Here is a 23,205-nt window from a genome sequence, read left to right as displayed (position 1 = left end):
GGTGGACAGAATCATATATCCGAAACAGGTGTCAATCAGTCGTACTGGGAGGCTTTAAATCCAACTTCGTCGATGTAACCTCAGGAGTTCCTCAGGGTTCACATCTCGGTCCCTTATTATACAATTTATATTTATTCGATATTGTTAACTGCTTTTTGAATTCAAAATTCTTGTTGTATGCCGACGATAAAAAAATTTTTAGGAAAATAAACACATTAGAAGACTGCTTTTTACTTCAGGAAGACCTAAATAGACTCTCGAATTATTATAAAATTAATAAAATATCCGTAAATATCCAAAAATGTCAAAAAATATCATTCTCTCGTAATAAATCTATTATATCTTTCAACTACAAAATCTGCGATGAAATTATTCCGGCTGCTACAACTGTAAGGGACCTTGGTGTGATCCTTGATGAAAAACTTTCTTATAACATACACATTGATACAATAACCCAAAAGGCATATAAAAATCTAGGTTTTATTCTTCGCCAGGCAGATCCGTTTGATGATATCCTTTGTCTTAAAGTAATTTATTTTGCATATGTTCGCAGCATCCTCGAATTTGCTAGTGTCATTTGGCGTCCAATATATAAATGCCACATCGAGAAAATAGAAAGGCTTCAAAAAATTTTTATTAAAAAATTAAGTTTTAAAACTAAATATTTCTCAACAAATTACCCGGAGGCTTGTTTACACTTTAATATAAATACCTTAGAAGATAGAAGAAATCTTATTGATATGATGCTATTGCATGATATCGTAAGTAATAAGTTTGATTTCTTATCAGCGCTCTCAAACATCAACTTTTGCACACCTACTCAGAGAACTCGCCACACACCCCTATTCCATGTACCGGCTGTATCAACAAATTATCTTAAAAACACACCGTTTCTTAGAGTTCCCAACGTTTACAATAAAAAATTCTCATCTGTCGACATTTTCCACTTATCTCGCGCTAAATTTAAAACTGCGATCCTTGATTTGATTAATTTAGAATATAAAAAATAATTTGCATACTTAGTTACTATATCTACATTCAATGTACTCACTCATACACACTCTCTTTCACCCACACACAACACACACATTCACACACACACACACACATACACATACACATACCGGTTTTGGGTTGAAATTTGCTATTTAATTATAATAACCAATTCCAATTTGTATAGTTTTAAGTACTTTAAGCACTGTTTTCTATTTTTGTCACTTATGTTGAACTGATAATTGGTGTACCTTGTTATTGGCGTACTTAATTATTAATTTACTATTTATTGTATTATAAGCTGTAAGGTATCTTTTTATAAATAAAATAAATAAAAAATAAATAATAAAAATACATTGAGGTACTATAAACTATGTACTACACAATATGAATAAAAATTTTACTTACTGGCGTTTTTGTTTCATTTTTATTAAGAACCTGTAAATTTTTTAAAGTTTATAAAATATTTTTTTTAAACAATTCATATTTAAAATTAAAATTATTAATATCAATTTATAAAGAATAGAAAAAATTCGAAAACGAGGCGGAACTCGAACCCCTATTCTTTCGCGACAATTCCGTGATCGAATTATTTTCTATTCTTTATAAATTTATATTTATAAAAAATTTGGAAAATCCAAAAGTGCACGCCTCATAATTTTTTTTAAATAAATATTTATTAATTATTATTTTTGTTTATTTAATAACAATTAAACCACATCGAATCAGACCCTGAAAAATGAAAGGGTTCTATTCCTGAGCATACTCAAGCGTAAGAGAAAAAAAAAGACTCGATTAGTAAAGTATTTCGGTCGCTATCGTGTTAACAAGAAAAAGGATCCGCACATACAGACACACGGACGTCCAAGACAGAACTTTTTTAAACTGTTTTTTAACTAGTTTAAATAACAAAAATGACATCAAAAATATCATGAACGTTAAAAATAGTGTTTTTTCTTAATATGTGTGTGTATGTATTATCTTACAAGTGCAATGTATGATACATAAAGACATTTTAAGTTTGAAAAATCAGATGTTTTGCGCGAAGTGACAGTAGTACCCACCTCAACGCTTCGCTTATGAGGCGTGCAATACACCTAGGTACTTAAGTTAGCGTTAGCTACTATTAATAATTATTAAGTAGCATAAATTCGTTTTGATTACCAAAGCAGGTAGGTAGGTACCTAAGCGATTATAATAACCATAATAACTATCATATAAAAAATACAATTCTTATATACTTTTATAAGTACTAAATACATAAATGAAATCTGACTAAGTAGGTAACTCTTTTTCAAATATAGGTAGGTAACTAATAGTGGACAGTGGTTATTACTTACGCGTTTTTAGTCATCCTGAATCATAAGTATATCTTTGAACCATTTAACCATAATATTATAACTTAATAATTACGCTTTTGAGAAGCTTTTGAATCATCCTCTGAGAACTGCGGTGAATGGCGATTGGCGTGATAAAAAGTAATCCGTTCCCTAAAAACTGTTCTCAGTGTGTAGAATATATACCGTCCGATACGTGTATCGTGTAGTCTGTAGTCATTAAGCACTGCTACGGAGTGCTACGGCACGCTACGGTTTTATTATATCTCATATTTTCCAAATTCGAATTTGAGCTTTATTGCGCGAAAAGGCGCGAACGATTCATTTTTATAGCGGGACTGCTAAATCTTTGAAGTTATTAAAATAAGGTAGGTTAGTTAGTACAGAAATAGTAATATTAAAAAATAAAATATTATATTCTAATCTCAATTCTCAGTTATCTCTATGAATTTTAAACAACTATGACGATAGTTATAGGTACCTAATCAAAGTTTTAACTTTTAATTCAACATTCCATAGATTAAATAAATGACTGTATAGTCTATGGCTCTAGCTGTCAATGTTATCATACATTGCACTTGTAAGATAATACATACACACACATATTAAGAAAAAACACTATTTTTAACGTTCATGATATTTTTGATGTCATTTTTGTTATTTAAACTAGTTAAAAAACAGTTTAAAAAAGTTCTGTCTTGGACGTCCGTGTGTCTGTATGTGCGGATCCTTTTTCTTGTTAACACGATAGCGACCGAAATACTTTACTAATCGAGTCTTTTTTTTTCTCTTACGCTTGAGTATGCTCAGGAATAGAACCCTTTCATTTTTCAGGGTCTGATTCGATGTGGTTTAATTGTTATTAAATAAACAAAAATAATTATTAATAAATATTTATTAAAAAAAAATTATGAGGCGTGCACTTTTGGATTTTCCAAATTATTTTTTTCTGCTATGGCAAGAAGATTTATCGACTATTTGCCCTTGCCAGTGTGAAGAAAAAAAAAACCGCACCAAACAATACCTACACCAAGCATTATAATATACAAGCTCATAAACAAGCGTGCAAGCGATAGATTCTACGATTCTACACTCACTTGCACTCACAGAACATTAAAAACAAATACTTTACTGTTCTGTGCTTAGAGTATAGATAGATATATAGATAGAGCGCGAACAACCAAGTGGGAACAGTAGGCACAGGTGGGAACAACACGACGTTCCCGCCGCGCGCGCTCGTAGTCATGGTTGAGTGCTGACGAAGTGCGTTGCTCTTGATTTTTATTCATATCTAGGAATAAACATGGTGAAATGTGCAGTTATATCTTGCAAAAACGATACTAGAAAATACGCAAAATTTAAATCCAGTATCACATTTCATCGGTAAGTCGATTGTTATACTTATTTTTATGAAAATAAATCTAGCATCGCGGGGGTGAAGGGAAGGTGGAAGGCGGACACGCGCAGGCTCGCTCGCGCGCCTCACTGCCGCCATTTTATCCTAGTGATGTGACCTGATCAACGCTGTACTCGATATAAAGTTTACTCACAGTTTACTAGAAGAACTCCTCCTCCTTAAGTCGAAATCCTCACTGCTGAGGGTCGTGATCATTTTGGAGTTGTGATTTCCTAGTTATTTTACGCCATTTGTCTCGATCTTCTGCGATGTGGATTGCTTCAGGTACGCTAGTTTCTACGGTCGTTTTAATTTGATCTGACCAGCGCATTGGGCTACGGCCTCGGAGCCTTTTTCCTTCTACCCTGCCAGTTAGAAGGACTTTCTCCAGGTTGTCTCCCCTCTTTCTTGCAATATGACCGAAGAATTCCAATATTCGTCGCAAGCATGTGGAGGACAGTCTTTTGGTAATACCAAGCTCCTCGAGAATTGATTTATTCGTTCTACGTGCCGTCCATGGGATGCGAAGCATGCGTCGCCAACACCACATTTCAAAAGCATTTATCCGAGAGTAGTCTGCCTTACGCAATGTCCAGGTTTCGGAGCCATATAGAAAGATGGAGAAAATTAAAGAATTGACAAGTTTCCGTTTAGTTACTAGAGAAATATTTCTATCTGCCCACACTCTGTGCAGTTGAGACATTGCGTTTTTGGCGATTCCTATTCTTCTTCGGATATCGGGTTCGCATGAGCCATTGTTGGTAATAATGGAGCCTAAGTAGACAAAACTATCGACGGTATCCAAGTTGGTCGTGTTTGTCGCATCCATCTTGTTTGTGCGATCGACAACCATTAGTTTGGTCTTTGCTTTGTTAATAGTTAGCCCCAATTCATTGCTGATGCTTTCCAGTTTGTCAAGGAATGAAGCCATTTCGACTTTATCATTTGCTATAAGCGTGGTGTCATCAGCATAACGCAGATTGGTGATTTTGGTGCCGCCGATATTAACTCCACCATCCCAATCTTCACAAACTCTTCTCATGATGTATTCACCATAAATGTTAAATAAAATGGGTGAAAGAATGCATCCCTGCCTCACTCCTTTTTCGAATTTGAATGGCTTGGACAAAGTATGGTCAACTCTTACAACTCCCTGGCTATTGTAATATAGTGATTGAAGCAGGAAGATTAAGTGCTGGGGTACACCGAGTTCAGCAAGTACCTTCCAGAGACAGCTCCAGTCGACACAATCGAAAGCTTTGCTATAGTCGATAAAGCACAAAACTAATGGGATATCGAATTCATAAGCTTTTTCGACTAACTGTCTTACGTTTAGGATTTGTTCGCGTGTGCCTTTGCCCTTCACGAAACCTGCCTGTTCTTGAGGAATTTGCCAATCGAGATAATATCGAATACGATTATTTATAATATGTAGTAATATTTTGCTACTATGTGAAACGAGGGCCAAGGTACGGTAGTTTCCGCAGTTTCTGGTGGAGCCTTTTTTGTGGAGAGGTAAAATAATAATACTAGAAGAACTATATTTTTACAAATTATTATAACTTTAAAAAAAAACTCTTTTAAAAATGTAAATAAATTTTTAAATAAATTTGTGGTGTGTTTTGTATGATACACTTTCTAATATTATGAATGCGAATGTATTATAGTGTAAATGTAAAGTATGTAATTTTACGATATATTTTCTGAACCGCTAAATTGATTTTGAAGATTTTGATAGTAGAATGGATAAATCATAAAATGAGATAAAAAAATTATTAATATTATTTATTATATTATCATTTAAAATTATTAATTATTTCTTATTTTTATTTAACATTTTTAAAACATTATTATTATTGTTTGATTTATTATTAAAGAAATAGCACTAAACCCGACCTTTTATTTTATTATCTTTATTATTTAAAAAGTACTCACGTTTATCTGATATTCCAATTAAACATATTTTTTTAAAGTACTTATATTTAATAGAAGAAATATTCAAATGGAATAAAAAAACTTAATTCAGTTGGTAAACAAATTTAAAATTACATATTTATATTTTATAATTTATTCATATATTTTTCCTTTAATAACTTATTGAACATAAAATTTACTTATGATACATATTTATTTACATAACTTATCGATAGTTCAACACGCAATTGATACCTACCCATCCCTATTTGTCACACACACATCGATAAAGTATCTATAGCTCATCTGCCTACGATGCGCACTAAGCAATTTGTGCAATACACGCGCTCTATACTATTGTATTAATAATTAAATACTCTAAGGTTCTGTGCTTGCACTCAACGATCTGTCAATATGACGGCATTAGTTCCGAATTTCGCCACAGGCCGAATAGCACTGCAATAATTGATGTGAGCTGTCAATTTTGGCATAAATTCATTCTGTCTTTATTTGGACATGGACATTTCACGTTTTGTTGTACTTGTACGAATGGCAGATAAGATTTAGCGATTGCGGATTAGTGTTATTCAAAAGAAAGTGCTAAATGCCCCAACGTTATTTGGAGTATTTTGAATATTCTTGCAATATTTCTATCCTGAGGTTATAAGCTTTATGTCATAAATCTCGAACGTAGTGCTACTGTTTTGTTGTAATTTATTTTGTATTTGTTCATTAAAAATCTAACTTTCCAAACTGTGATGTAGAATATTATTTGTTTAATATATTTCCAATACAAATTGTATTATTTAAGTGAGTGTTAAACATATAGAACAGTTCCTGTGCTCAATAGGTGAAACAGTATTGTTTTCAAAGTTTTGTTCTCGTTTTTACTTTCTATAAATATATAACAGACCGTACTTAGTGTTGTGGTGATAATATAAAAAGTATTTATTGAAAAATCGTTGGATTATAACACAATTATCAAGGTAAGAGTAAAATTATTGCAATACTGATAAAAGGTTAGATGTCCAGGTTTTTATTGTGCTTTTTCTTTCTCAGAATATCTGTTGTTCGATTTATTGCTTTTCGCTAAACCTTCTCAGTATTCATAAGCAATATTAACCATTCATTCATAGGTGTAATTTTTCCATGTACCTACATACATATTGTTTATGTATTTTGTTGTAGTATTAAAATCACTAATTTATTTATTTATTTATATGCTATGTATTAAATTCCTTGAATTATCAATGAAAATTAAATCAAATTTTTAATATTGTACAACATATTAATTGGAGGCAATATTGTACAATACAGAAAATACATGAATTAAGGCATGCTTTTTAGCTAGGGTTGTTATTGCAGTTCTCAATTTGTTTCCTGTTTAGAGAAATTTAATAATTTTTTAAACTTGATATTAGAACTGGTTAATTTTATCATCTGGTAAGACATACTTTTCTAATTATTAAATAATAAGTAATTTAATTAATTACTCAATCTGATTGATATATATTAATTTTACTATAATAATTTTCAATGTCATATAATTAAAAACATATTTATTGCACTCATTAAAAATCTAATTTTACATAATACAGAAGTAATTGCTATGATAATGAGTGCTGTCAGCCAAATGATAAAAAATTGTAACTCGCTCATCATTATGTGATAAGGATGGTACTAGATATCAATAACTACTGATTATTTATTATGTTGTGTTCATGTTGTGCATTGGATTATTATTACTAATTAGTAGTTCTCAAATTGATGGTAAAACTTTAAATTTACATGATAAGTACAAAAACTGTATACAATAACATACAAACTTATCAAATGATACAAAAACCATATACTGCGTTACAGTTCTATTATACTATAGTTTGAAAGTGTTGCTTCTCTTTGGACCTTGTAAAAAGCTCAAATTTTATAAAATACAGCCACAAATAGGTTCATTTGGAAACCCATAGCTTTTAATCATAATATCTATAGAGTTTCTGTAATGTATTATACATAGAAATTAATTAAATGTTATCTATATTTATTAAATTCATAGTTAAGAGAGTTATACCGCTCTTAATTTGTAGTCCTTTTGCAATAAATTAACCATATTGCCGTTGCCATAAATACATAGTAATCAATATTATGTACATTATTAGTAAACTATATGCAACCGACTTTTAACTTTTTCGAATATGGCAAATCTTTTTGCTGCATTTAGTAGATAAAAAATATAGAAACTTCTACATGTAAATAAGGAAATACATATGATTAACATTTCTTCCGTTGACTTGGTGTGATGCTTTGTAAAATTGTACTTTACTCGCAGCTTCTCATACTTGAATAAGAACACAATTTTGATAACAATTTCTTTTAAAATTGAATACTATAACGTCTAATGAGCCTTTGTCAAAAAGATCGAAATTTTCTTTCACTAAAATTCGACAAAAGGTAGTAGGATATAATGTCTCCAAGTAGCAACAATTTATCCACACAATGTAAAACCGTTAGGATCAACTCACACCCAAATCCAAGCCAAGGCTTATTGGCTCATCGAAGTAAGACGATTAGCGTACCTACTACCTAATCATAGAAAACGTTGGCGGGAAAAGCGATACGTTTTTGACATTGTGTATTCAGCAAACTATCAAGTATTAAAGTTGAGGATACACGGCGCGACACTTGAGCACGCCTCGATTGTATTGGTATTCGTGTATAACAAGCCGACATGTGATTATTGATCATAGCACAATTATGGCGATGTTCATTCATAGTGGCCAAGGAGTCATCGCAATTATTGTTAATTAGCGCGCTGTATTGCTAGTGTCGTGTTCGATGTATAAAGTCCGTGTATCTTTATCTTATTTATTTTTAATTGTGTAATTGTTTTTCGTAGTAAAGACTCCAAGTTTGACTATAATTTCTCCATCGTAGTGTTTATAAGTAACAAAAATCCCCTGACAAGAACGCTTTTGAATGCTCTTCTGACCAGCATTGAAATTTATATTTTATGATTACCTAATCTATTTGGGTTGTATTCATATCTATAAATTATCTTATCTATAACTACTAATCCTTGTCATCGTTAAGCAATCAATTAAGATAATCTGATTATAAAAAATTACGAGTTTTGTATTGATTTGTAATGATCAATTTGTTATTTTTACTATCGAAAACTTACGTCAATTTTCTGTATTTTTTGATTTAGTAATTATAGCATTTATAAATATTGCACTTATCATATCCTACTATAATATTATAAATGCGAAAGTTTGTAAGGATAGATGTATATACAGGGTGTCCCAAAAAGTAGTGATGAACGGAAGCTGGGAGGTAGAGGACCTAGAGGGCTATCCGAATCACCCCCATGTATGTTATGCGATTTTTTGTATTTTCGGAGTTATGACGTTTTTTTCAATTTTTCACCTATCGCCGAGTACGATGATATTTTCACTCATGGTGACGTCAATTAATGCGCTAGATGCTTGATTTTTTTTGCTTGCTAAGCTGAAAGATAGGCCAATTCAGTATGGTAACATTTACTATCGTTAGATCTTTGAATGGAATAAAAAAAAGAATTAAATGCCAAGAAAGATAAAATTACCCAGTATGTTCACCACTTCAAGGGCCCGTAAAAAAATAAAATCACATAAAAAAGGTTTTCCGTTTAGCTTTTAAAAACTTCCTCTATCTATCATGTAGCTACCATGAAAATTTCATTTTATTATTCAGAAGGCTTCAATCGAAAAATTGAAATCTAAATGTGGTAAGTGCAAAAATTGAATTAATATGATGATTAATAAAAACAAATTAAAACCAATAACATGGTGTTTAATTACCAGAAATTTTTAAAATGACCCCGCTGTTGCTCAGTGCAAGTGCGACATCACCGTAAAAAGTTATCTTTTAAATGACTGAATGCCCTTTTATCATTTTTAATGGTTTCTTTTGCTACTATGAATTTCCGGGTTATTTCGTCCAAATTGTGGCAGTCTCTCGTTTTTGTAGTTATCCCCACGGAAAAAAAATCAATAGGGTTTATGTCCGGGGACCGTGGAGGCCAGGCTAAAGGGCAAAGATACCCTGAAAGATGGATTGGTCGTTGCAGCCTGCGCATGCGCCGGTGACGCCTGCCTTAAAGCCTAGCCTAACGGTCTCTCGACCTAAACCCCATTGATTTGTTTCAATGGGGATACTAAAAAGACCTCGCTACTTGAGATAATGCCACAATTTGGACGAAATAACCCGGAAATTCATAGTAGCAGAAGAAACCATTAAAAATGATAAAAGGGCATTCAGACATTTAAAAGACAACTTTCTATGGTGATGTCGCACTTACAATCAGCAACAGCGGGGTTATTTTAAAAATTTCTGGTAATTAAACACCTATTTATTGGTTTTAATGATCATCATGTTAATAAAATTTTTGCACTTACCACATTTAGATTTCAATTTTTCGATTGAAGCCTTCTGAATAATAAAATGAAATTTTTAGGGTAGCTACCTGATAGATAGAGCAAGTTTTTAAAAGACAAACGGAAAACTTTTTTTATGTGATTTTATTTTTTTACGGGCCCTTGAAGTGGTGAACATACTGAGTAATTTTATCTTTCTTGGCATTTAATTCTTTTTTTTATTCCATTCGAAGATCTAACGATAGTAAATGTTACCATACTGAATTGGCCTATCTTTCAGCTTAGCACACAAAAAAAATCAATCATCTAGCGCAATAATTTACGTCACCATAAATAAAAATCTCATCCTACTCAGCGATAAATGAAAAATTGAAAAAAACGTCATAACTCCGAAAATACGAAAAATCGCATAACATACATGGGGGTGATTCGGATAGCCCTCTAGGTCCTCTACCTCCCAGCTTCCGTTCATCACTACTTTTTGGGACACCCTGTATACATGTGTATAACTTGGATTAACACAAAGGATATTATTTATCCCGGAAATCCCACGGGAACGGGAACTATACGGGCTATTCTTTACAAAACTTTTTTTTCGTTTGTTTCTATCTACGTATTTTTATGAAACTAGAAACTTTATAATGGGTAGTAAAATTACTGTTTGCAAACTGAATAAACAGTAATCTAATTCGTATTCAAAACAAATGAAATCGATTGTGATAATTTGAAACTTATAAATTTATAAAGAATAGAAAAAATTCGATCACGAGGCGGGACTCGAACCCGCATCCTTCGCGCCATTCCGGGGCGGATGCCTGACCAACTCAGCCACTCGTGACCCGCCAGAGCAATCGAATTTATTCTATTCTTTCAGTTTTATGTGTCTGAAGGGACACACCGCGCGCCATCTATTGAGATGATTAACAACCATTTCAACCAATATGAAGCACTTTTCAGTGAATACAATATTGTAACGATGGAACACGACCTTTTTTGTTGAATTTATATTTTTGGTTTTATGGCATTCAAATGCTTTATAAATATAAATTTATAAAGAATAGAAAAATGAATGGCGCGAAGGATGCGGGTTCGAGTCCCGCCTCGTGATCGAATTTTTTCTATTCTTTATAAATTTATATTTATAAAGCATTTGAATGCCATAAAACCAAAAATATAAATTCAATTTGAAACTTATTTGAAAGGAGTTATTGTTAAAATTACTTAATAACAAGAATACTTAATAATTATTCCATTGATACAACCATGTATCAATATTTATTAATTATACGTTCAATACTGAAACAATAGAGAATTAACTTTGGAATTAATAAATTGATTTGAACAGATTAAATAGATTATTTCTTAAAAAAAAAGATATTGGTAATAGATGTAGGCTGATGTTCTTCTTCATTTCTTTCTATAATTATTACGGTAACTAAAGAGGATAAATTATCTAATACTCTTATTAGAAGTTGCCTACATATAAAATTTAATAAATAATCACATTTTCGCGCAATAAACTATACTCATTATGTTTTTGTATTTAAATTAACCGCCATATATGTAGGTAATCGCTGTAATAGCCGGCATCGATAAGAAAGTCTGCAAATAAAAATACCATTCAGCATTAAGCCTTAGCAAGGCCTGCGTAATAATTCAAAGCTGCAGTTAAAACGCGTGAACATTGAAACAACATAGGGATTAATATTTTCATGCACAATTGATTCTTGAAGTTGTGCGTTACGACTCGCGACTATCGGCACTCGCCGCTCTATAAAATGAAGTTTATTGCTTTTCCATCATAAAAACGAAATGTTTTCAATAATGAATGCACGAAAATGTACGTTAATTGGAAAAAGGGTTTGAAAACTATGCATTTAATTGTTTTTACTTTATAGTTATGTTCCCATGTGCATTTCACTGCTACCTTTATTGTCAATATTGTGATACTATGACTGTTTTTTTTTTAGTTTGTGTATAATAAATAAAATATTAATATTATGTATATAGTTTCTTTATTCTTATTTGTGATTGGACTTGTACGAGGTTACACGGTGATTACAATAACATAATTCATTGCCTTTCATACGTTCTTCACATTATTGGTTTGGAATTCTCTAATTGGATTGTGTTAATGAACATTTGTAGCTCTGCGTTTAAATGCTTTTTAAATACTAGCCTCGAATAGTCGAGATTTCTATACTGTAGCTATAAGAGAAATCAATTACAAAAAAATAGGATAAAGTTTCTTAATAACACAATTTATGTTAAATTTTATAGTGTAAACTTCAGTAAGTAGATATACCTAATTACCGACTTAAAACATTCAAAAATTAAAAAGCGCTAAACACATGATAATTGATAACAGTGATCATTAATGTTTTAGAATATACGTATATAGTGGATTATATCAGTGTCCTAAAATCAAGATACTTTTTAAATTATTGAATTCAGGTACCTATTAGAAAAACAATATCCACATTATTTCTATAACCCCGTTCATATTTTACAACCTTGGTACGCCATCTATTGATATTACGTGGAATGACGTCATATCCAAGTTAAACAGTTTCAGTAAGGGTTGATTTCAGGGACCACTACTAGTTCGATGCAAACCCTCTAGGTGGCGCTTTTCTCTGAAACAATACTTGGGTTTTAGAAAATGATAACAAGTATTCTTTTTCAGTTTTAAAATAGGTATGGTCTTACCAACAATTTAAACACAGTCTAACTTTAAACCAGGGATGTGTCACTTTAATAATTGTCTATGTGAAATACGACAAAACCAGATTAAAGAGAACCCGCGCTTAAAGTTAAACCCTGACTAAAATTTTTTTGTGGTTTGTTTATTTCCATTTTAATGTCAATAAGGACAATGCAACTTAAGTTGCATGACGTGTTATTTGTAAAAAAAAATGCACTACAGAAACTTCATTACTGATCTTTTATGAAGAAGGTGATATCTGGACGAAATTTTATTCATCGAAATTTTCTTTAAAAAAGTCAAATAACTTCTTATTTATAGAAACCAATTTCCAAACCGATAACCGCAAATAACCCAATTTTAAAAGCCGGTAATAAAAACACAAAAAAACTTTGATACGCGATTGGGTAGCAACTATGTAGATTAAAAAGTTTAAAAATGTCCAGACAGCTTTAACTTTGATAGCGTTGCCATGTCGAGGAATTTAATGAGAATAGTGGTTATCATTTAGCTCGGAATTAGCATAGATTAAAGAGATTTTACGGTCAAACAAAAGGTATAACTATCGTGGTTCACGAAATTCTATTTGAGGTTCAATATTTCTTTGTTATCTAAGAGTTCTGCAGGTTATAGAGTACTGCATGATGTTATTATTATATAATATATATATATATATATTATATAATATATATATTATATATATATATATATATATATTATATAATATATTTTATATATATATATATATATATATATTATATAATATATATAATATATATATATATATATATATATATATATATATATATATATATATATATATATACTATATATATATATATATATATATAGTTATTTATTTCAGAGATATTTTCTGAAATTTTTTCTCATAGTTAGTTAGGTAAAATTTTCGAATATAACTTGCTGAAATGATGATAATATAATACAATATTTTGTTGCTTTAAATTTTTATATAGGTATTCATGATTATTATTCAATGATTATTATTTATCAATGATGCGTAGGTAATTTCACCCTATGCAGTTTATAAAAAAATCGTATGTTTTCCTTATTTAGAGGATTATTTGCGTCTGTTTTTTACAATGTTTATATATCTGACAAACAGGAAATAAACACCAGTATGTATAGCATTTATAGATACCTACGTAAAATGTGTTACAAATTTAAACCCAGCGTTATATTCTAATGTGATTATATGCTTCAGTTTTATTACAAAGGATGTTCCCTGAAGTTTTCCGTTTTAGCATATTACTTGAATATTTAAAACAGCTCACACCTCAAGCACCCATCTAACGTAACGTATAAGGAACCTGTGTGACTTATATTTTAAATATTCAAAACTCCTAAAACGATTACAACCTAAGCATTTGAATATCTTAAGATTATTTGCGCTTAATGCGAATATTAATTTACATACAATAACATCTGGAAATCTCGGAGCAATTGGTTTTGTGTATTGCAGAAAGTGCATTCAACTGTGGGAGCTTTTCATAAGTTATTCCGTATGCAGAATAATAGTATGTTTAAATAAAAAAATACGTGTGGCACTCGAGGACTGCCGCGGCAAAGCTATTGCATAGCATCGCATCGCTGTGCCGCGTGGAGTGGTGGGTGTTAGGTTTTTTCGTTACGGAATTTTTACATTCGGTCGCCACGCTCAAAGTTGTGACTTGAGATAAAAGCTATGCAATAGCTTAACAACAATACCTAATACCAATAGCTTAACAGCAGTACCTAAGTCTTTCTGTACCTGTGTCCTGTATTACTTCCGAGTATACATATATGAACTCTAAAAGATAAAGATATTTAAATATCGCAAATTTTATGTAAAACTCTCGCTCATATTATATTAATTATATATACAGTTTGATTAATTTATCTTGTAAAAACAGGATTATCAGCCTTCTATGCCCATCAGACTTTTTTTTAAGTTTAAATCGTTGACAACTTAACCCAAAGCCATATCCACTGCAATTACGAGATAATGAGTCAAACGGAATTGCACATAAAGATAAAAATAAAGAAATTTGTATGCTAAATATTTTTGCAAATAAATGCAAATTTCCGTCTGCACTCCGCTGAGATAATTCAACGCTCATTGTTATTACGTGGTGCTTACTCATTATTAAGGCAATTAAAGTAGGTATGACGCCTTTAGACGCTCTCTGTGCCCACTTAAGGTTTGCACTTTAATAAATATGGCTTTTAATATAAAATTATTATATTATTCCTTGCATACAATGGAATCCTAATTAATTTATGTATAGAAGAAGAAAAATAGCGGGTAGAAAGTAATTTAAATACATGTAATTATTAGTGCCCAATTTTAACACTGCGTCAATCAGTCCTAGACTAAGTAAAGCTATAATATAAAACTAGACAACTTACTTATGCTTAAACATATTTGTTTTGTGTATTTGCGAGTGTTTGACCGTTTGCAATCCGTTCTAAAGTCTTTTTAATGGATTAATAAAAATATGTACTCACTTATCCAATATGTGTACCTATTTGAATAAGTAAATATTTAACGTACATATATGGTTATTCTTTATGTAGGTATCTAAATTACGTCAAATTAAACATATTCTGTACAAAATATATCTATTTGGCTATATTTATAGCTCAATATTCGCGTCAGAAGATATTTATAGAAGTAGTTTGGTTTATCGCCCTCCGTTCTTAATTTCCGGGGACTAAGTAAATGTAATAAAAACCGTTCCGTTAATTTCGTAGACAAGACCAGCTCAATCATATTGAGTATACAGTTATGGATATATATTCATTATGTCCTTTATTTATTTCAATTTGTGTTTTTGCTTTATCTATTGTCATGTTTCCGCCTAATCATGCCAATGTGAAGAGTATTTGTTGTATAGATAATTGCAGGAAATGAGCGCTATTGTTTGTTTTCAATTTTATATACATTTGTGGTGATATTTAACTGTCATATATTAGTCGTTTACTCTTAAACGCGTTCACTTTTGTTTTTCCTCTACAAGTCGATTTTTTTGATACAATATTATTTGCGTCACTTTGGTATATGAGCGTAATATAAGTTATCAAACCCAATTTGATTGATTGATTGATTATTTTTCAATTATACAGCATGTTAAACACTTATCGATAAGCAATATAGGGAATACCGTAATTATTATCATGATTAATGGTTGATAAGAACTATTTATTTTCCTTGCATATTATTTATTTATTTTCTTTACACGATTGAAAATGGCTTAATATAATAGAGCATACAATCAAGTAAGTATATTATAAGATTAGATTTAAAACCTTTTGACGATAGACAACTTTGTCTGCGTAATATCATACGCACCTTTTTTAATGTCACGATCTTAAGCAATAAAATACCATAATATTATATAAATCGTGTTTTATTTTGCAGTTAAATTAACGTCAAAACTATGTTATCATCATGACATATTAGCTGTACTTATATTATATGATACTAATATTCCTTAAACTAGATTTACAATGAGAATTTAATAGTCGGTAGGTATATAAGTAATTAGGCTAAATTTTATTGATGCTTTGAAACCAATATACCTAATTTAGTATTGATAAACCATTTTTACATAGAAAAGAATTAAAAATACGATCGTGAGACCTAAATAAAAAGGTATTGCAATTGTTGCAAATAAAAAATATTAATACTCCATCTAGGTATGTATTCGTGACAAATTTTGCGTTTTACGTTAGGTAATAATTTCTCATGTATAAGGCATTTAAACGATGCATAGTAAATATGGGTTTATGTTTAACATGCATGGTGCATAAATTAAATATTGTTTTTACACGCGATTGCTCTAGAGATAAGAATTGAAAGCGACAATAATTGGAAATAGGTACTTTTATTTAGAAGTAGAAAAAACTATTGAGTACATAGTTTTGAATTATGTAATAAGTAGCTGCGCTCCGCGGTTTCACCCGCGTGGCTCCGCTCCTGTTGGTCTTAAGTCTTAACTCTTAGCGTGATGACTGATGATATATAAAGCCTTCCTCGATGAATGGGCTATCTAACACCGAAAGAATTTTTCAAATCTGACCAGTAGTTCCTGAGATTAGCGCGTTCAAACAAAACCCATTTATCGAGGAAGGTTTAGGTTATTAATTATAGGCTACCTATATCACTACATAGTATAAAACAAAGTCGCTTTCCCTGTCCCTATGTCCCTATGTCCCTATGTCCCTTTGTACGCTTAAATCTTTGAAACTACGCAACGGATTTTGATGCGGTTTTTTTTAATAGATAGAGTGATTCAAGAGGAAGGTTTATATGTATAATAAGATCCATTAAGTAGTGGAGAAGTACTGTTATTTTTGAGGTTTCTAATGTGATGTCGTAAAAAATTACATTTATTCCGCTTACATTGCAAACGCAGGCTGAACCCTACGAGTTTTATCAAAATAATGTACTAAGTATTATACACATTGAAAAGGTCTACAGAAAAGTCCGCGATGGTATATGTCTATCTCTTATGGATAACCCACAATAACTTTTTTTTGTCATTTACTTTTTACGACAAATAATGGCTAATTTTCGAAGCGATTTTAACCAATACAGCATTAATCCTTAACCAATTAAATACCATGGATACATTGTTCATTTAATATAGATCTATATGGCCCTTTACACCGTATGATTTAAGTGAATATTTTCGAAGATATTACAGATTTAAAAATTGCAGGACGTAGCGTTTGCGGCCGCTCGGCTATGTATTTTATACCCGTGCGATGCCGGAGGCCGGAGCGGGCCGCTATATTTTTATACCTATACAACGTTCACAATTTTTCTGTATAGTAGGTATTTAGTATCAGCATTGCACCCGTGCGAAGCCGGGGCGGGTCGCTAGTAATACTATATATCATCACGCTAAGACCAACTGGAGCAGAGCACTGCGGGTAAAACCGCGGGACACAGCTAGTTAAAGATAAATGAAATTAACTACAAGACACAAGTATAGGGCAGTATACGACCATTTATCATAACATAGTGAAGCGTATTGTTGTATTAGGAGTGCAATTTTATTACTGACGTCAGCATTGTTGAGTTAATAACAGTTCCATGAAGTGTGAAGAATTTGCTTCATCTTGTGTTGTGATTGTTTTGTATTATATTTTTAATAAAACTATTATAACTGCTGTGACAATATAATAAATTGTATTATTAATATGTTGGTACGTACGTACTTAAAAAGCAAGTATTAACTCGTAGCACAATAAAGGAATATTATAATAAATACCTTAATGTAACAATCTCATTAAGAATGGCAGATTTATTAAATTAAACTTTAAGTTTGAATCGGAACAGGAAAACGCTTTTATATTGTAGATAATATTCTGTGAATGTAGATAGATAATATTCAAGTAAATGTATTTTAAATATCTGTATCATGTTTCCTTTTAATTATATCCTTGCCTAGCTTATGGTATCGCGAGAATGTGGAGAAATTGAAATTATAACAATTTAAAGTATTCGCTTAACTTATAATATGAATTAACTAAATATATATAAATACTAGCGGTCCGCCCCGGCTTCGCCCGTGGTACATATGAAAAATAGATGTTGGCCGATTCTCAGACCTACCCGATATGCACAGAAAATTTCATGAGAATCGGTCCACCCGTTTCGGAGGAGTATGCAGACTAACATTGTGACACGAGAATTTTATATATAAGATGTAGATAAATTTAAAAAGATAGTAAGGTAGAGCAAAATAACCTAGGTGCCTACTAGTAGTTAACAACGTTAAAATTAAACTTTTTGAGTAAGACTTGTTTCGAGACCCACATTGGATTCAATAATCAACTGTAGTATCAATAATTGCGCACGGAACCATTCAAACTTTGTTAAAAATAAATAAAGTCAAGGTCATCTAGTTACTATCCGGACGTTTCACACTTCACCGTCTAGTCCCAAACTAAAAAAAAATAAATATTATTAGACACTTAACAACACAAAACTGAGAAACAATTCTCATGGATACAATGTAAGTAGTTAGACCGCAAATTGTTATGGAATTGAAGACCTGACTGAAATTTTGAACTGTACATTTTAGGGCTGATTTTTCAATCCTTGGTTACAACTTATTCGTCGAATAATGTATAAAACTACCATTTTAAAAACGTATTCTAATTGCCCGTATTTGACAGTTTACGTGACATTTTAATATTATCGTGTAATACTTTATTGGACGGATAAGTTTTATCCAAGCATTGAAAAATCGGCCCTTAAGAGGGGGCATAAAGCAAAATAACCAATCTTCTATTAGATGATACGTGTAATATTCAAGACCAAATCTAAAAAATAAAATATATATCAAACTAGATGATATGTTCAACGATTCTGTTTAATCAAAAACATAAAATATTAAAATTTTCTCGATAAAAAAAATCATCAAGTTAGCTCTAATTTTCACACTTTTACGTTTTCTACTTGACATGGTAAAACTTATTATGATTTTTTTTTCATAAACAATTATATTAAAACATTGGCAAGATATTTGTCAGAGCATTTTGTGTAATTACTTTTAGTTTTGGTTTTATCTGCGATAAACCACTTTTGGCGCTCTTTTTTTCTCGAGATAAAACGTTTGGTTTTGTCACGATAAAATGGTAAACCTAAACCTAAACCTTCTAGCTGCTTGCCCTGGCAATCGCCATGGCCTGGGTTTACCCGCGATACAAATAATGGAATTCGGCTGACTTGTAATAGTGAAAGAAGTTTCAAAATTGATTGAATAGTACAGATCTTATTCGATATAAACATTAAACGATCAAAAAGGCTGTTTATATTTTTAATATTGGTACAGATAACCTATATCTATATGATACATCCATACTCGGTACTCCAACCTCGAACCAAAGGAACATGCACTGACGTTTATTAATCACCAGCAATAACAACTTCCAGCATCAATTAAATAAGTAATTTCAAACAGGAAGAGTTAATCTCGTTTCGTTATCCTCGCCAGAAATCTCGACGAGTGAAACTTTAAACGTTTAATTAGCTGACATCAGCTAGACCGCTCGCAGATGAGATTTTATCCATTTAAATTATATTTCAAATATATAAAAATGAATCGCAAAATGTGTTGGTAAGCGCATAACTCGAGAACAGCTGAACCGATTTCGATAATTCTTTTTTTATTATATTCCTTGAAGAACGAGGATGGTTCTTATGTAGAGAAAACGTAAACATGTACCACGGGCGAAGCCGGGGCGGACCGCTAGTTTCAAATATAAATTATATCTAGGAACTAGCTGTGCCCCGCGGTTTTATCCGCAGTGTTCCGCTCCTGTTGGTCTTAGCGTGATTATATATCTATACTAATATTATAAAGAGGAAAGGTTTGTATGTATGTATGTATGTATGGTTTTCACGCATAAACTACTGGACCGATTTTGATGAAATTTGGCACAGATAATCTTTAGACCCTGAGAAAGAACATAGGCTACCTTTTATTGCGAAATATGTACCACGGGCGAAGCCGGGGCGGATCGCTAGTAGCCTATAACCTTCCTCGATAAATGGGCTCTAAAGCCGAAATAATTTTTCAAATCGGACCAGTTTCCTGATATTAGTGTGTTCAAACAAACAAACAAACTCTTCAGCATAACAATATTAGTATAGATATAAATTCTATCAAGGAATTATAAGATCATCTCGGAATCATTGTGTATTTCGATATAGCGATCGTGCTTTATCGCACATGGCAACTTGTGAGTTGTGAAGCGCTATTTATTTTGATTTAATTCTTCAATGTTAAGATGAATAGCTTTATGAATTTAATGTGCTTATCAGAATTATGCCTTTGGTTATTTCATCGACTATTTCTCCTGGAAAAAAAGATAAACTTGTGTTAGCTATTCGTGTGTTTTTGTACAATATAATGATGACATTAAATAATTTAATAGGTACTTAACTGTTATTACAATATCATTTATCGTGGAATTTTTCGTCATAGTCTGAGTAACATATTGATATATTATTATCATTGCTGAAGGTTTTGTAAAAGCCATCTGTAAAAAAGGAGTTTATGTTGAAATTGATATTTTTGGTTTTATGGCATTCAAATGCTTTATAATAATATTTTTTCAATTCTTTATTTTATAAGGAGTTTATGACGCATTTTTAATGTTTCCTGATGAGTTTTTTCAGAAAAAATAAATTACCTTTTGTTTAATTAAAAATTTCAAACGTAAGTGTAATGTTAAAATTGCTACTATTACGCAAACGATATTCATGAAAGTAATTTAAACAATTCAATAGTGAGAATTTTTTTACATTATTCTTATGAAACCATTATACATTGTAAAAATGGTCTCAAGTATCCTTGTCGGAGCCAATTAATTTAGAAATCCAAAGCGACGAGTACACCCTTCGATACGATTGAAAAGGGCACGTTTTAATACAGTAATGGCACTTTAGTATGCCGCTTGATTCGCGAATGGCCTAAAGAGTACCCGCTTTTTCACTTACCGCCACGATGACCACTCGTTTTTATTTACGTTCGATTTTTAAATTGATCCCTGAATGGAATGCTACGATTTATCGAACGTTCGAAAACTGAATATGAATAGAAAAATAAAATATGAATAGTTATGAAAATGGTTTGAGTTTATGAGGGTTTTTAAAGCATGGCCTAATACATAAGTGCAATAATGTAACTATCAGTTTTTCAAATTATTTTTTATTATACATGTTTGAATCATTGAGATAATAGTACTACGTATGGAGGAGACACCACGAACAAAATCTGTGCGCCATTTTTTTGCTCTAACTAGGTTTTAAAAATTATTATCTAGTTAGGTACTTACCGATGAAAGTTATTCCTTTGCACTTTTCCGTATTATTTGTATTATTTGTGCAATATCGTAACACACACGAAGGCATATTTGATGCGTTTCACTTTAAAACAAATAAAAAATGAGCGTGCAGTTACGCCATATGGCGTATGTTGAGCGGAACATAAGTGATGTAGGCGGTGTCGTCTCCATATGTATATCTCAATGGTTTGAATGGATCTAATTTGAATACTTGAACATCCTTAAATTTAACGCAGTTTTATCTATAAAAAGTACATAGATACATGCATCTTAGTATTGCCCATAGATCTTACTTACGGTGAAGGTTACATATTTAAGATTTATTTTTCTGAAAAAGCTAATCTGTATTAGACATAAATATTGGAAAAAGCTTTTCCACACGTATCTTATAGAATTAACCGTGTTAGCCAGCATAAAATGAGCCACACGTTTAAAATTTCTTACATACTCCGGGATCCAAGTTATATGGATGATTTCAGTCCCATATAATGTAATACGGTTAGTCCACTGACTATTTGCTTACAGAATATATCTATAGGCTGTATAACGTTATACTAAGGACTGCCAAAGCGGTCCCTAATCCATGTAACTAGCAAAACCAAGCATGGGTAACCAAACTTTAGGTATGAGCCTGCTGAGCCTTTACAAATGTTATAAGAAGCTTACTTTTTACAGCTCCTGCCGTAGTTGTATTATGGTAATATTGTCCGTCCGATCACAACTTTCACATTTATTAAAGTGTGCAAGTTTCTATGTCAGAGGTCAATGACCTTATAAAATGTGGCCCGCGCGAAATATGCTTCTTTTCGTTTGATATTAAAGATGCGAATTTTAATCAGTACCTAATATAAAAAAATGCACGTTTCATACTAATGGTCTTACTAAAGAACAGCTTATAAAAAAATATAGAAGGAATGCACCATATTTTTCAATCGAAATAAATTTTATCAAATTTTACCACTACACTATAATTTTGGTCAGCGACATACAAATTCGCGTATTTTTGTGACTACTTAGTATTAATTTATTTATGAATTCGATCACTTACAGCATAAAGACGTGATTTTTGTATTATTATTATCATAAAGTGATCTGTAAACAATTTAAAGTTCAGTGTAGTACAAAATTGGCAATATCTTTGGACCAAGCTTACAAAGGTACTTAATTTTCATCTTGCTGCGGGCAAAATATGAGATTAAATCGTTGATTTAAGTTTATATTTATTTATTATTTACCGTAATAGAATAAAGGTACATAGTTCTAGAACTTTCCACCGTTTGGGCCAAATGCCAAAGTAGACGTAGTAACTATTTATTATTAATCTCTAAAAGTAGTATCAAAGGCCATACTTTGCTATATGTATAGGTATAAACGGGGTAATAACTATGTTAATGTAATTTATAGACTTTGGAAAAAAGGGTTTACTAAAGGGCGTACTTATAACAATTTATGTTTATATGAATATCATTTATCCAGGAGACAGGAAATTACTTAATCTGTGGCAAAGATTATGAAAAGTATGAATATAAAACTATAAAAGTATGATATGCCCCTTTATAAAATTGTAGCCCTACGTTTTATTCT

General features: G+C 31.4%; 1 protein-coding gene across 3 annotated transcripts in view; it reads left to right on the top strand.

Annotated features, from left to right (window-relative positions):
• The first annotated feature begins 6,130 nt into the window (after window positions 1-6,130).
• Window positions 6,131-23,205, top strand: part of fdl (beta acetylhexosaminidase fused lobes) — an 82,652-nt gene continuing 65,577 nt past the window's right edge. For all 3 annotated transcript variants that reach the window (XM_090110758.1, XM_090110756.1, XM_090110755.1), the window contains exon 1: window positions 6,131-6,626. The gene's annotated coding sequence lies outside the window, so the exon portion shown is untranslated. The remainder of the gene's footprint in view (window positions 6,627-23,205) is intronic.

This window comes from Colias eurytheme, chromosome 16 (genome assembly GCF_061535395.1).
Source record: "Colias eurytheme isolate Ceu_HAF_F1 chromosome 16, ilColEury1 Martin Lab GWU primary, whole genome shotgun sequence".
Taxonomy (NCBI): domain Eukaryota; kingdom Metazoa; phylum Arthropoda; class Insecta; order Lepidoptera; family Pieridae; genus Colias; species Colias eurytheme.
Note: the sequence above shows the minus strand (reverse complement) of the source record. Positions and strands in the feature narration are given on the sequence as shown.